Here is a 15,187-nt window from a genome sequence, read left to right on the forward strand (position 1 = left end):
CTATCAACAGCGTGAGCATCTGGACCAGCCCGCTTCCAGCTCCGGAGTTCTCAGATGTTAGCATCCCTCTCAGCTTAGCTTCCCAGTGCTCCAGCTTGTGCCCTGCCATGGGGACCCTGCCTGTGTGACCTGGTGCTGTCACATCCTAGCCAGGGCCTCTGCCTTGTCCCCAGGCACACGTGACCCAGGCGGGCTGAAACTCTGCTGGAAGCTCAGTGAGAAGGATGGGCTGACTTAGGGCTTGAATTGACTTCTCAGAGTAAAATCAGACAGACGGGGGAGGCAGATAAATACCAGCCAGATGGAGGCTCCATGGAAAGTAGACCCAGGACCTTCTGAGGCTTTGCTTTTGTAGGGGAGCAAGGTCTTCCTTCTACCTTCCTAGGGTTTTTCAGCTGGTCTGAGAATTAAATTGGCATAAGACAGATCAACAGGAGAAAAGCATACAGATTTATTTAACAGAAGTTTTGTGTGAAAACTTAGGAGCCCTCAAAAGGACATGAAGACCCAAAGAAGTGGCAAAATCTCTGTGTTTTTATACGAGGTAAAACAGAGAGAAGCAATGGTGGAAAAGAAACCAAAATAAGTGGGTAGGCTAAAGGAAGATAAGAGTTATTTTAACAAGGCACAGAATTCTGTGGTCTCACCTGACCATTCTTTTTTTTAAAAAACTTTGTTCTCATAGAATTTTTTTTGTTTTGTTTTGTTTTTTGGCTGTGTTGGGTCTTTGTTTCTGTGCGAGGGCTTTCTCCAGCTGCGGCGAGCGGGGGCCACTCTTCATCGCGGTACGCGGGCCTCTCACCGTCGCGGCCTCTCTTGTTGCGGAGCACGGGCTCCAGACGCGCAGGCTCAGTAGTTGTGGCTCACGGGCCTAGTTGCTCCGCGGCATGTGGGATCCTCCCAGACCAGGGCTCGAACCCGTGTCCCCTGCATTGGCAGGCAGATTCTCAACCACTGCACCACCAGGGAAGCCCCACCTGACCATTCTTGATGATAAGCATGTTACTGTCTCTCTGGTGTAGGGAGGACATCTTTCACATGGGAGTTTCATCTCTTGCTTTTAAGAAAAAAAAAGGAAAGTCAGGGTGTTCTTCTTGTATCTGCTGTTTTTTTTAAATGCCTTTAACTCAAAATGGGCGATATGCCAGAGTGGCATATTTTGGGGTGGCGTGTTCTGACCTCCTCCTTGAATTGATGGTGTTGGACCACCGTTTTTGTCATAGCAGTCGTTGTATTGGGCCCTGGCCTGTGCTTGGCACTCCACAAAGTGCTTCCACACACATTGCCTCGTTGTGCAATGGGTCTCCTTACGCTGAGGCTACAGGTTGGGAGACAGGCTGCGGGATTTCCCCCACGACAGAGTCACCTGTGGGGAGTCAGGGCCTGCACCCCCCGCCTCTCCCGGTGGTACTGTGGGCCATAGTGATCATGCATTCACACTGGGCCTACCATTGGGCAGGCACTTTCTGCCTTGAGTCATTCAATCTTTACAACAGCTCTGCAGGGGGATAGGTTTCACTAAGGAGAAAACCAAAACGGAGCAGTGGAGTAACTTCCCTAAATTCATGCAGCCAGTAAATGCATCTAAGGGCTGGAACCTGGGTCCCTCTAAGTCGAGTCTGAGCTCTTAACCCCTCTACCCCGCCCCCATCCCCCAGTGCCTGGAAGCGCAGGAAGGTCTGTCCAGGAGCCAGGTTTCTGATTCTGTGACTTCATCTGAGATTTTAGTCTGGGCTTCTGGAGGAGGAGCCCTCTTAGGTTTGCTCTCATGATCTCCCCCTTTCTCTCCTAACCCCGAAGCCGGAACCACATGGCATGAACTGACTCTCCTCTGCGTGACCCTGGACAGGTCCCTTGACCTCTCTGGACGGGGCCTCCTGGTCTGTGAAGGCAGAAGAGAGGCACTAGATGCCTGCTGAGGGCCCTGTGCTCCTGTGTGTGCTGGTGTGTCCCCCTGAGACCAAAACCTGTGTGAAAAACACAACCCCAAATCCCTGCTCTGCTTCTGAAGTATCATTGGAAGGATTAAGGAAGAACAAGGATCCAGACTGGCTAGGAGTCAAGTAGGCCCTTGGGACCCACGAAGCCTGCATTCTAGAAACTTCTAAAAGTCCCAGATTCACAGATGCCAGTAGAGCGCACGATTTCTCCCAACAACACACGCTGAACACTAGAACTGAGAACATTCCCGGGACCCCTTGGCCGTTTAGTGAGCGCAGTGCTGCTGCACGGGCGCCCCCTGGGAGACCCCCAGCTCTGTGCCCAGCCACCCAATGGCGTTTCAGAAAAGGGACACGTTACCACGTGCGGTGGCTTCCAGGGTGGCTCGCGTAAACCAGACTCTGAAGGCCAGAAGCCACCTGGGAACCGTTGGGCCCCAGAGAGGGAGCGTCCTCACCGCTAGCGGCCAGGAAGCCTCTTGTGATACTTCTGTCAACTTCAACATCTTTGCACTCTTCCCTGGGAGACACTGCAAATGATGAGAAGACATTTCTGGGGTCTCTCACCATGTGAACTGAGTGACCCCAAAGAGAGAGTTTCTATTCCCTGCACGTGGAACTGAGAGTGAATCACAGGAAAAAACATGATGTGCCTCAACATGAGGCTTTGAGATGAAAAAACACACGTGAGATCCGGCTGTCTCGTAATTTCATCCCATTCAGTTTGACAAATATTTATCACTGCCTCTGCACAGAGCTGTGCAAAATACCAGTGGGAACCACCCCAGGGAACCTCTAGATGCTTTTCCGTCCCATTGTCACCCAACCTTAAGAGGCTGCTTGTGATGGTTCCGACTTTTCAGAATGAGAAAATGAAAAGTTGGACAAGAGAAAACGACTTGTCCAAGATAACACCATTCATAAAATGGTTAATCCAGAATTTTAACCCATTTCTATGTGTCTCCAAAGCCTGAGAATGAGTGGAAAGGAGAGGGTAATTTTCTATAGGTATAGAAAAAACACTAGAAGGAAACACGGAAATGTGAGCAATGCTTCTTTCTGGTAGTGGGGCTACAATCATTCTTTGTGTATCCTTGTGCTTTTCCATCTTCCACTTTTTCTCTGTCCTTGGACCTGAGGTGCAGAGGATGGCACTAAACGTACTCCTTAGTCCCTCTCTAGCTTTATTTATTTATTTATAATTTTTTTTAAATTTTATTTACTTTTGGCTGCGTTGGGTCTTTGTTGCTGCACGCGGGCTTTCTCTAGTTGCGGCGAAGGGGGGCTACTCTTCGTTGCGGTGCTCGGGCTTCTCATTGTGGTAGCTTCTCTTGTTGCGGAGCACGGGCTCTAGGTGTGTGGGCTTCAGTAGTTGCAGCAGTCAGGCTCAGTAGATGTGGCACGTGGGCTCAGTAGTTGTGGCTCGCAGGGCTCAGTAGTTGTGGCACGTGGGCTCAGTAGTTGTGGCACGCGGGCTCTAGAGCACAGGGTCAGTAGTTGTGGTGCACGGACTTAGTTGCTCCGCGGCATGTGGGATCTTCCCAGGCCAGGGCTTGAACCCGTGTCCCCTGCACTGGCAGGCAGACTCCTAACCACTGCGCCACCAGGGGAGCCCTCCAGGTTTATTTAAATGATGGACCAATTCCCTTTATCCCCAGACCCTACTCCCACTCCCCCCTCCCCTCCAGACAACAACTCCTCTACGTGTTAGATGTGTATTGCTTTGTTAGTACTCTTGTAAAATGTGTTTTGTTTTGTGTATTATATATTTAATTTACCTAAGAGAAAATCTCATTTTGTTTATCGCTTTTAAAAATACTCAGTACTCAAGAAAACAATTTTTTATTCCAGAAAATTTCCAGCTTTTAACAGTCGAGAGAATAATATAGCACCTTGTGTATCCATCACCCAGCTTTGGCTATTGCCAGTGCGTGGCCGGTCTTATTTATCTGTACCTCCTCCCATTTCTTAACTCTTTGGATTATTTCAAATCAAATCCCACACATATTATTTCATCTGCAAATATTTTAGTCTATATATTTAAAAGATAAACGCTCTTTAGAAAAAATAAAACTATTATCACACATGAACAGAATTAAAAATAACTCCTTAATATTATTAAAAACCTAATCAGTATTCATAGTTTTTGTCTTAAAATTTTGGGGGGGTTAAAATTTGTTTGTTTGAATTGAGATCAATGAGGTCCATACATTGTGATTGTTTGCTATGATTCTTCAATCTCTTCTAATCTAGAGGGGTTTCCTCTATTTTATTTTCCTTGCAATTTTTTGCAAGGAAAAAATCTTGTCAAATTTCCTACACTGTGGGTTTTGCTGATTACATCCTTCTGGTGTTGGTTAACATGTTCCTCTGTCCCTGGTATTTCCTGTAAATTACTAGTTAGATCTAACAGACTCCAGTTGTTTTGTGGGTTTTTTTGTTTGTTTTGTCTGGACAACTTCCTAGGTGGTACCATCAGGAGGTGTGTTTGTCTGGTTCTCTCTTTGGTGGTGTCAGCCATTGGAGATCATTGCCCAGATCCGTAATTCATTAGGAGTTGCAAACTGGTGCTTGTATTAGTCTGCCTGGGCTGCCATAAAAGATTAACACAGACTGGGGGCCTTATACAACAGAAAGTTATTTCCTCACAGTCCTGGAGTCTGGAAGTCCAAGATCAAGGTGCGAGCAGGGTTGGTTTCTGGTGAGACCTCTCTACTTGGTTGCAGATGGCTGTCTTTTTGCCGTGTCCTCACATGGCCTTTCCTCTGTGAGCCTGATGAAAAAGAGATCTCTGGCATCCCTTCCTCCTCATATAAGGACACCAGTCTATTGAATTAGGGCCCCACCCTTATGACCTCATTTAACCTTAATTACCTCCTTAAAGGCCCCGTCTCCAAATACTGTCACACTGGAAGTTAGGGCTTCAATGTATGAATTTCAGGAGGACAAAATTCAGTCCATAACAGTGATATTTTAATTTTTATCATTCTTTCTTTGTGTATTTGTTGGAATATATATATAAAGAGAAATGTTCCTTCATCACCTATTTGGTTTAACTCTGAAGTACAGTTCATTTCAGAAAAGCACAATAATTACTTGATTCTTTCCCTTTATTTATCTGCTTTCAGAATAATGAAGCAGTTTCCTAGTATTGTCTAAAAGCAGTCAATCCTTTTTTGTTTGCTTGTTTTTGGCATCATTATGAACTCATGAATATAAACACGTTCAATTGGTTTCCACTGTGGTTATTATCATTATTGGTGCTCGAAGCATCCCATCTTTGGCCAGTGGGAGCGTCTTCAGGTTGGACACTGAGTTCTTTTAACATGACTTTAGTGTCCTCATCTGGTTCCTTGAGAATCTGGTCTGACCTATTTAGACCTGGACTCAATCAATCATGATGTTCCCCAGAGATGCCTCCACAAACAAGGCCACAAAGAAAGTCCCTGTGGGTGTCCAAGGGTGGAATTGCTGAGTCATGTACGGGATTAACCTAAGAATCGGGTTAAGGAACCAGAGTAAGAATTTCCAACTCAATCCAGAGGATGGCTGGACGAGTTCCCACTCCCACTGCACACTTCGAGGGGCCTCTACCTGCTTCCTGCCTCTCCCCTCCCTGGCTCTTGGCTCATTCAGCCCTTTGCTGTGGGAAACCAACCTTTTGTTATTCTGGTTTCCTTTTCTGTGGTTACTGATGAGTTTAACAGCATATGCTTGCTTGCCTTTCAGATATCTCTTTTGTAAAATGTCAGTGGATCTTTGGAATAGGTTATGTTGTGTTAGGTAAGGAACAGTTTTATTTTTCTCCTTATAGTGAGCCAGTTTTCCCAATACCATTTACCTTTAAAAAAAAATCTATCTTTCCCCTATTGATTAGTGATGGCAAGTTATCTTATATTAAATTTGCAAATATGCGTGAGTCTGTCCAAGTGCTCTGCTGTATTACATTGGTCCATTGGTCTCTTTTAGGACTATTTTTATACAATGACTTTGTAGTAGGTCTTAACTTCTGGTAGGGTAAATCCTCCCTCTTTGCTTTCCTTTTTTAAAGATGACTTACCTAGTCAAGGATCTTTTTTTTACTTCTATGTAAATTTTAGGGTAAATGTCTAAGCTCCTGTAAAAAAAAAATCCCATTCTTTTAATCTGGAAATTTCTCCGCCTTTCTTTGTCTTTCATGACTGATGTATTTGAAGAATACAAACCCACTGTTTTGAGAACCTCCCTCAATTTGCATTTGTTGGATTGTTTCCTCAAGATTTGATTTGGATGTCTCAATTTTGGCAGGACCGGTGCATAAGTGCCACTGTGTTCTTCTCAGCGGGTTACACCAGGAGGTACCTGATGTCAGAGTGTGTCATCACTGTTGATGTTTACTTAACCACTGGTAAAGCCAGAGGCAGTGCGCTCTACCTTCTCCACTGTATTTCTCTACCATAAAGATATCCATCTTTTCTCCTTGTAATTACTAAATAATCTCTGGGGAGATACTTTGAGGCTGTAAATATCTGTTTACCTAACGATCATTTACTCAGTGGTTTGAATATTCTTGTTTGAATCAATTACTCAACGATGGTTGCAGAAGGTTTGTTTTCGAACTCTCATCCCTTCCACATTTGTCATCTTTCTACTATAAAGAAGAGCTTTCCCACCTCCCCCAGTTTATTTGTATGTTGGTTTCATTTTAAGATCACTGTGGACTCATGCATTCTTTTTGATTCAATATGTTATAATCCATTATTGTCGTCATTCTTTCTGCTGCTCAAATGGTCCCAGATTTGGCCAGGGGCATCCTCTTCAAGTGGACTTGCTCAGCGTCTTTTTGACATGTCCGCACCATTCCTATATCACGCCCTTCCTTACTTTCAGGCATAACAAAAAGTTCCAGGCTCATCTTGTGCTTTTCCCTTCCCAGCCCTAGAGTCACCCATTTATCCAAGGAGTCCTGTCCCTTTTGGTGGAGAATAGCATTTAGAAACCAAGATCTGGACATCAGTTATGCTCGTTGCTGCTGAGGTGACATAGGGGCTGAACTTGGAAATTGAATTTTTAAAGCATGAGTTCATTCTGAAATCTCTCATCCCAATCCAACACTACAAGGTTTTTCATCACTGTTGTGGGTTGAACTGTGTGCCCACAAAAGATGTTGAAGTCCTAACCACCCCCAGTACCTGTGAATGTGACATTATTTGGAAAAAGGGTCTTGGCAGATGATCAAGTTAAGATGAAGTAATTAGGGTGGGCCCTCCTCCAGTATGACTGGCATACTTATAAAAAGGGGGAACTGAGACACATACAGGGAGAACAGCACATGAAGACAAAGACAGAAATGAGGGCAATGCTTCTATAAGCCAAGGAATGCCAAAATTGCTAGCAAACCATCAAAAGCTAGGGGAGAAGCCATCTCCCTCACAGCCTCAGAGGGAACCAACCCTGCTGACACCTTGATCTGGGAATTCCAGCCTCCAGAACTGTGAAACAAAACATTTCTGTTGTTTTAAGCCACCCAGTTTGTGGTACTTTTTATAGCAGCCTTAGGAAACTAATACACTCACGTTTCTCTGTTCCTTACTTATGCCTCCTTTCTCCCACAATGAAAACTCTGGCTCCTAACAATATCTCATTTTCTCAGTCTTATGATACACAAAAATTGTCTCAGAATTGTTACACTCATATCTCTACCAACCACAAAATTATTAGGTAAAGTTAAAGATTCTTTGCAGTTCTTTTTGTGTTTATACGAAGGGTATAAAGTCAAAGTACTGCATTCAAAGCTACTTGGATTAGTTCTTTTTTTCCCTCCTTTTTCTTATGCGGTTATGTTATCGATTTGATATATAGTTCAGTTTATTTGTTTTGGTTTTATTCAGTTTTAGGGGTGGTGACCTCCCCATTCATACTGATGGAATTTTATTTACTCAACATGTGACGCATTAACAAAGTTCCAAAAGTTTGTCAAAACTATGCAGAAAAAGTATATTCAGAGAAATATCATTCTCTTTCCTTTCCCTGTCACTCCATTCCTACCCACCCCTGTGGGTAATTAAATGTGGTTTCATTCGTTTCTAGTTTACCCTTCTTGTGATTTTGCAAAAATATGCAGATTTGTATGTATTTTCTTATTTCTCTTTTTACACAGAAGATAACATACAATGTATCACTCTGTTCTTCTGCTTAACAGTATATTCTGGGAATCATTCCGTAAGGACGTTTAGAGCTCTTTCTCATTCTTTTTTTTACAGCTGCCTAGTGCTCCATTTTGTGGGTGTGCCACGTTTAATTCATGCAATCTCTGATTATGGGTATTGAGGCAGTTTCCACTATTTTGCTATTACATATAATGTTGCAATGAATAACCATGCACATATGTATTTTCATAAAGTTGGAAATAAATCTTCAGGATAAATTCCTGGAAATGGGATTGCTGGGGCAATGGTTAAATACATGTCTAGTTTTGTTCGGTATTGTCAAATCATCCCCATAGGGCTTTAGCCCTTTGATTTCCACCAGCAATGCCTGAGAACGCCAATTTCTCCACAGCCTCTCCATGTGGTGTGTTGTCAAGCTTTTGAATTTTTGCCAACCTGATGGGTGAAAATGGTATTTCAGTATTGTTACAATTTGTACTTCTCTTATTATGAGTGAAGTTGAACATTTTTTTACTATGTTTAAGGGCCGTTTATTCCATTTTTTGTGAATTGTATATTCATGTTTTTTGCCCAGTTTTCTGTTGGAACTTTGGTCTTTCTCCTCACATTTTAAAGAGTTCTTTAAATATGAATCATATTAGTGTTTTATCTTTGATATGTGTATTACAAGTACTTCCCTTCAGTATGTCATTTTGACTTTGCTTATAGTGCTTTTTGCCATGTAAAAGTTTCTTTTCTTTCTTTTTTTAAAAATTTATTTATTTATTTATTTATGGCTGTGTTGGGTCTTCGTTTCTGTGCAAGGGCTTTCTCCAGTTGTGGCGAGCGGGGGCCACTCTTCATCGCGGTGCGCGGGCCTCTCACTGTCGCGGCCTCTCTTGTTGCGGAGCACAGGCTTCAGACGCGCAGGCTCAGTAATTGTGGCTCACGGGCCCAGTTGCTCCGCGGCATGTGGGATCTTCCCAGACCAGGGCTCGAACCCGTGTCCCCTGCATTGGCAGGCAGATTCTCAACCACTGCGCCACCAGGGAAGCCCTCTTTTTTTTTAAAAACTTTCCTTGGATTTAACCATTTATTAAACTTGGATTTATCCATTTTTTAATTGAAGTATAGTTGATTTACAATGTTGTGTTAGTTTCTGGTGGATTTATCCACTTTTAAAACTGCATCTGGATCATATTTGAAGCGTTAATGGCTAAACAGTAATAGCATCCCTGTTAAATCCTAAGCAATCAGAACACTTGCTTCACTAGATTTTGCCAAATACCAATCATACTGGACTGAGCTAATCTACCCCTCTTTCTGAAACTATTATGGCAAATAATTAAAATAAGACTTCCTCTTATTTTTTTTAACTTATTTATTTGGCTGCACCGGGTCTTAGTTGCAGCACGCGGGATCTTCGTTGTGGCGTGTGGAATCTTTTAGTTGCGGCATGCATGTGGGACTGGTTCCCTGACCAGGGATTGAACCCGGGCCCCCTGCATTGGGAGAGTGGAGTCTTAACCACTGGACCACCAGGGAAGTCCCAAGACTTCCTCTTACTTCATCTTGCTGGGCCACAAATTGTCCCTTGCTCCGAGTTCAAACTGTAACCACCTTCTAGCTACAGTAAGGGGGGCCTGGGGCAGAGCCAGACGCTAACGGTGGACCGGCTGGTCGACGTATTGTCACTGTGAATTAAGCAGGAGACGGCCTTGGGAACCAGAGAAGAGTCCTAGGGTCCAAGGGAGCTGATTTTACTGGTTATGACGGGGACCTATTTCTCTCATATGATTTGAGGCACTTCAGAAGGCTCCTGCCTTCCATATTTGGTCATCTCCAAATACGGGCCTGCCATTCTGCCTGAAATTTCACTGCGGGCCCCCGCTTTGGGCTCAGACGTTGAAACAGAAGGGTTATGTGCGTGTACATACCTGCTGGTCCAGAGGCACAGAGTGGTCGTGAGCTTGTCAGCTCCCTCTTAGCAGAGCTTGGAAGGAATGGGACATGGGAAGGTCATGCTTTGATAGGAAGACTGAGCCTGGGACCAAGGGTGGTAGAGGGCATTGAGGTGGGAGGACGTGCCCTCGTGTGACCATCTAGAGAAGGATGTGGAGCTGAGGGTGCAGACACGGGGCAGAAGTGTCAGGACAAGGGGTACCACCTCTGGGAACCGTCCATCTCTGCTCCACTTCCTTGCCCAGGTCCCCAATGCAGGATGTGGCTTATTCCCTAGTGACCCTGCCTACTCCCCTCACATGCAGCCAGAGTGATCTAGAGCCTTCCAGAAGCTCCCTGTCACCTTCTGAGGCCTAAACAAACCCCTTACCCTGGCATTCAAGGCCCATCTCTCCAGGTTCCTGTCCCTCCAACTTTGCCCACAGACCCTAGACCCTATGAGTCTTCTCTGAACAAAAACATTGGAATGTGCAAAGTGACAAGGACAGAGTATTCATGACAACTGGGGAACTGTGATGTACAACTAGGACTTTTCTCATAAATCTGGGTTCAGGCGCAGCCAAGGTGGGAACTGTCTCAAACGCACTTTCAAAACTCCAGGTCCTCCCTCCGTCTTGGGGGTCCTTTCCCCATCCCTGGCATCACCGAGGCCCCGCATTCTGAAAGGCTCCAGGATGCCCCTCTGGCAGAAGCTGTCTCTGGTCCCCCGGCCCTAGCCGGCAGCATTGCCCCAGCTGCCTTGCTGAATTCAAGCTGTCTGAGCACTTGGCCCCGAGGGAGGGGTGCAGGCGCCACCTTGTGGCCCCAAGCGTTTATGGCACTGAAAGCTGACCCTGGACGGGAGAATTGCTGTGGATCCCAAAGCTTGAGGGCCCAAGACCGTGGGTGGGAAGACCGCATGCTCCCAGCCTGCCTGTCCTGACACCCCAACCCCGCTAAGACGGGTCACCGGGGTGCCCTGGGCCTCCTGACGGGGAAGATGGTTTTAGCGCTTGGAAGGGGAAGGTCCCATTGGTCTCATTCCTACAGGTCCCCGCCCCCCAGGTCTCACCAACTCTGAGGCTGCCAAGTGGGGCTGCGGCAGGATGCTGCCTTGTTGGGGTGCCGTGCGGTGTAGGAGCTGAGGATGAGCGTGGCGTGCAGAGAGGCCCGGGTTGATCAGTCTGCCGTCACAGGCACACCACTTGATCTCCTGGGGCCTCAGACTTCCTCTTTGTAAAGAGGGTAATGATTCACACCACGGACGTTCCTGAGAGTCGGAGATATGGACATAGACTCTTGGCACTTAATAGGTGCTAAAAATGGCAGCTTGTGAACGTGAGTGGCGGCCAGACACCTTCTCCAGGAACGCACTCCCTGCCCTGTCGGGGGGACGTCTCCCCTCAGCGGTCCCTGGGCGCCCTCATCGCTACCCTCAAGCCCCTGTTGGGCACCACTTACTTGCTGGCACGCCCACCAACGGGCAGATGGTGCATGGCAGGCAGGTGCAAGATCGTCTGCCACAGTGCCAGGCACCTGGTACGCGCTCAGATGGACACGTGGGTCAGACGTGACTCCTGACACGGGGGCTGTGAGACCAGCGTAAAATGGACGAGAAGGTCGCCCTCAAGTCTTCTAAGAGACGGTCAGTGACTGAAGAAGTTGGGGGGAAAGCACTCCCTGAGCTTCTCTCAGGAGGACTTGAGTGTCAAGATGCCAACCAAGAGACCAGAGCTCTGCCCCATCCAGTCGGAGCAGCAGGGCGCCCACTCCATCGCAGGAAGGGAGCTACAGAAGGGGAGCTGCCCCCGCGGCGCCCACGGGCTGCGTGAGGTGAGGCCTGGCGGGACGGGCGCGGGGTCTGCGCTGGCTCCAGAGAGAGGAACCTCGAGCCGGGGCTGCTTCCAGAGCTTTCTGGAAAAGAGGGGACTGCACTCCCTTCCTGTGCAGAGCCTTCTGAGTCCACAGGGAAGAGGAGAGACCGTGGGGTGCAGGGCAGACACCGGCCGGGCTGCAGGGCTCTCGGGCCTCGAGTCCCCGAGCGGGCTGACCTCGGGGGGAGCTGGGCGGGCTGAGCCGGCCGGGCCTCCGAGGAGGAGCACCCAGCTGGGTGAGGCCGCAGCCCCACGCCCTGCGTGGTGCCCTTGCCACGGTGCCCAGACGTTCCCGGGGCCGGGCAGGCTGCGGGGCTGGGGCTCCGGACGCACTCTCGGGGCAGCTGGAGAACCGCACTCGGCTGGCCTCCCTGTGGATACTGCCCGGCCGTTCAGCCCTCTCCGGCCAGCCGCCTGGTCCCGGGAGGCGATGAGGGCAGAGCTGTCGCAGACAGCTCAGATCCCCCTGTCCTGAGCCCCAAATGTGCTGGACCATTCCCAGAACTTCCCACAGAGCAGAGGGGAGGCCTCGGTTAGCCAGGAAGGAAATTGCCTTCCCTTCCTTCCTCCTGCTTTGATTCACCTCAACAAACACTTACCATCACCCGCGCTGCGCTGGGCCCCGTGCTGCCCCGAGGGCTCCCGTGACCACAGAGTGCCGACGGGCGGGCAGGTTCTGCAGTCCAGCCCCGCCTAGCTTGGTCTGAGCCCACTTCCTCCAGGAAACCTGCCCGTGCACCCGTGCGAGGTTGGTTGGTTTGAGAGCAGGAAGGCACCTCCGGCTGGGGTAGAATCTCACTGCCGCCTCCCAGGGCAGGGGGGCACAAGAGACTTCTCTGGGGTCTGGTCTCACGCCCCTCACTGGCTTCAGTCCTTGGGTCCGAGGCGGGCGGAGGGAGCTGTGAGTCTGGTCAGCACCTTCTCTGAGCTCTCAGGCTGCGTGATCCCTGTGGCCTCCCTGGCTGGCGCCCCGGGGCATAGCCTGAGCTGCGTCCCTCCTCCTGGGCCTAATCGGGCCTGCCACCCGGAGGCCCAGCTCCCCTCAGACGGTGGCCAGGATGTGGATGGTGCTGGTACAGTTACCCACACGTAATAGCGGGACAGTAGCAGCGGGCATTAATCATGACACAGGCGACACCTGCCAGGAACGGGCTGGACCCACATGAGACGGAAACTGAGGCTCCGAGTGGTGAAGTGACTTGCCCTTGGCTGCACAGCTGATGCGGCAGGGCCTGGTGTGGTCACAGGTCTGCCTGCTCCCTCTGGCCAGCCTTAGGGCTTCCCACACTTTTCTAAGTCAGGGAGTGTGTCAGTTTCCTAGAGCTGCTGTAATAGAGGGCTTGAAACAACAGAAATTTATTCCCTCCCAGCTCTGGGGGCTGCAAGTCCGAGATCAAGAGCACCAGGGCTGTGCTTCCTCTGAGACTTTTCCAGCTTCTGGTGTGGCCGACGCTTGGTGCTCCTTGGCTTGCCCTGTGTCACCTCAGTCTCTGCCTCTGTCACCTCTCCCTCTGTGTCTCCATCTTCACATGGCATCTCCTCTTCCTACAAGGACATCAGTCATACTGGATTAGGGCCCACCCCCATGGCCTCACCTGCAAAGACCCTCTTCCAAATAAGGTCACATTCGCAGGTACGAGGGGTTTTGGACAAGAACATATCTTTGGGGGAAAGGGGGGACAACTCAACCCACAATCGAAAAGAAACTGAGATCAGGGGCAGAGCCTGAAGCCATGAGTTCCAGGTTTGAAATTTCTTTGGAGTCTCAAGTTTCATCTTAAAAATTCTTGCATTTCATACATTATTCTCTATTATAAATTCATGTTTGTTTTCATAGGAAATATTATTTCTCCAAAGCTTTGACACTTTGATGAGGAGGAACGTGTATATCCTATGGCTTCATGAGCCTTCAGGACATTTCTAAATTTCCTCAAGGGAAATTATATCCCAGTTGGAAAAGTATCAACCAGCAGAAATTCATTTAATTCCCTTAAAAACCCAGAGAGGCAGGTATATTTTACCAAAGAGGAAACTGAGGCTCCTAGAGGTTCATGACCTGCTAAAATCACAGCATAATGGAATGCGGTTCTTCTGGCTCCTTGATCGGCTCCTCTGCTGTAAGCGTGTGACGGGGGGGGGGGGGGGGGGGGGGGGGGAAGGAGAAAGAGGCGTGTGCCCTTCCCCACACGTGCAGGGAGGGATTTTGTACCTGTTGTGAAGTTCAGTTACATGAATTCTGAAACATAAACATAGTTTGCTACATAAAACCACAAATTTTTCCTTAAGATAGAAAAGAACATCTACCCACACCGCATTCAAATGTTATATTCGCAAATACTCATGCTAGAAACGCCCTTCAGTGTTTGCTTGTGAGAAGGGGCAGTGTTCTTCATCAGCTCTGCTGGTTATTTGGTGGTTATTTAGAAGGTAGTTAGTGGACTCTTTGCACGGAGAGAATTGTTTCCAGCAGCTGCTGTGAGCGGCTCCAAGTGAAAGTACTCGTGTTAGGTGGGTGCCCACCCGGCTTCACCCAGCCCCGCCCGTTCACCTGGTCGCCCACCCTCCCTCCACGCAGCAAACCTCTGCTGGGCATCACTGGGTGACACACGCCTCTGCCCGCAAGGAGCTCGTGCGCTGGAGCACAAGGGCCCCTGACACGAGACATCCTCGTACCCGGGAAGGAGCAAGGGGGAGCCTCGGGGGCTGGGAGAACAGCCCCGTCCGTGTGCCAGGCGGGCCGAGTGTGCATGTGCGTGTGCACTTGCGTGCGAGTGGGCAGGTGGCAGCCCCAGAGCTGCCCATCGGCTCGGTCTCACCTGGCATGCATGGCCCCGCCCTGAATCCGCCTCCTCACCTCCAGGGGTGGGTGAAGCCAGGACACCCGTTGCAGACGTGAGCACCTCCCCAAGCCAGCCCTGGATGCCAGGCTGGGACCCCTGACACCCCTGCCCTGCCCAGGCATTGGGCAGCCTGGTCCTGGCTCCCCCTCCCCTGTTTGCTCCCAGAGGCCGTGGCCCTGGTCTGGGGCTGCGTGAGCATCTCCTTGTTTTCACCCACAGATCCCAAGGGTTCTCAGGAGGATTTGCTAGAGGAAGGAGATAATTAAGGCGACACCCATGCTGGGAGGATCAGGGTGAGTCTGAGGTCTGTTTGGGAGGCTTTCGGTTCTTAGTTCTGCCACCCCGTTGGCTGAGGGAACACCAGCTACTACTTCTGAGTGTCATGGCGCAAAGCGCTATGCTGCCTCACCACAGACACTGCTGTAATCCTCTCTGCAGGAATTGCTTGTTTCCCTCCCCAGAGA

General features: G+C 48.9%; 2 long non-coding RNA genes across 5 annotated transcripts in view; one reads left to right on the plus strand and one right to left on the minus strand.

Annotated features, from left to right (window-relative positions):
* LOC309612193 overlaps positions 1 to 15,187 on the plus strand; it is a 78,897-nt gene that overhangs the window by 22,638 nt on the left and 41,072 nt on the right. The window lies entirely within an intron of this gene.
* On the minus strand, positions 430 to 6,130 carry LOC309612195. 2 transcript variants are annotated; one of them, XR_014235043.1, is made up of 3 exons: positions 4,590 to 6,130; positions 2,399 to 2,470; positions 430 to 1,057 (listed from the first exon to the last, which is right to left on the minus strand). It is a non-coding gene; the product is annotated as an uncharacterized lncRNA (long non-coding RNA). The 2 variants fall into 2 exon arrangements; XR_014235042.1 differs by lacking the exon at positions 2,399 to 2,470.

This window comes from Balaenoptera borealis (genome assembly GCF_965194805.1).
Source record: "Balaenoptera borealis genome assembly, chromosome: 15".
In the NCBI taxonomy this organism is placed as follows: domain Eukaryota; kingdom Metazoa; phylum Chordata; class Mammalia; order Artiodactyla; family Balaenopteridae; genus Balaenoptera; species Balaenoptera borealis.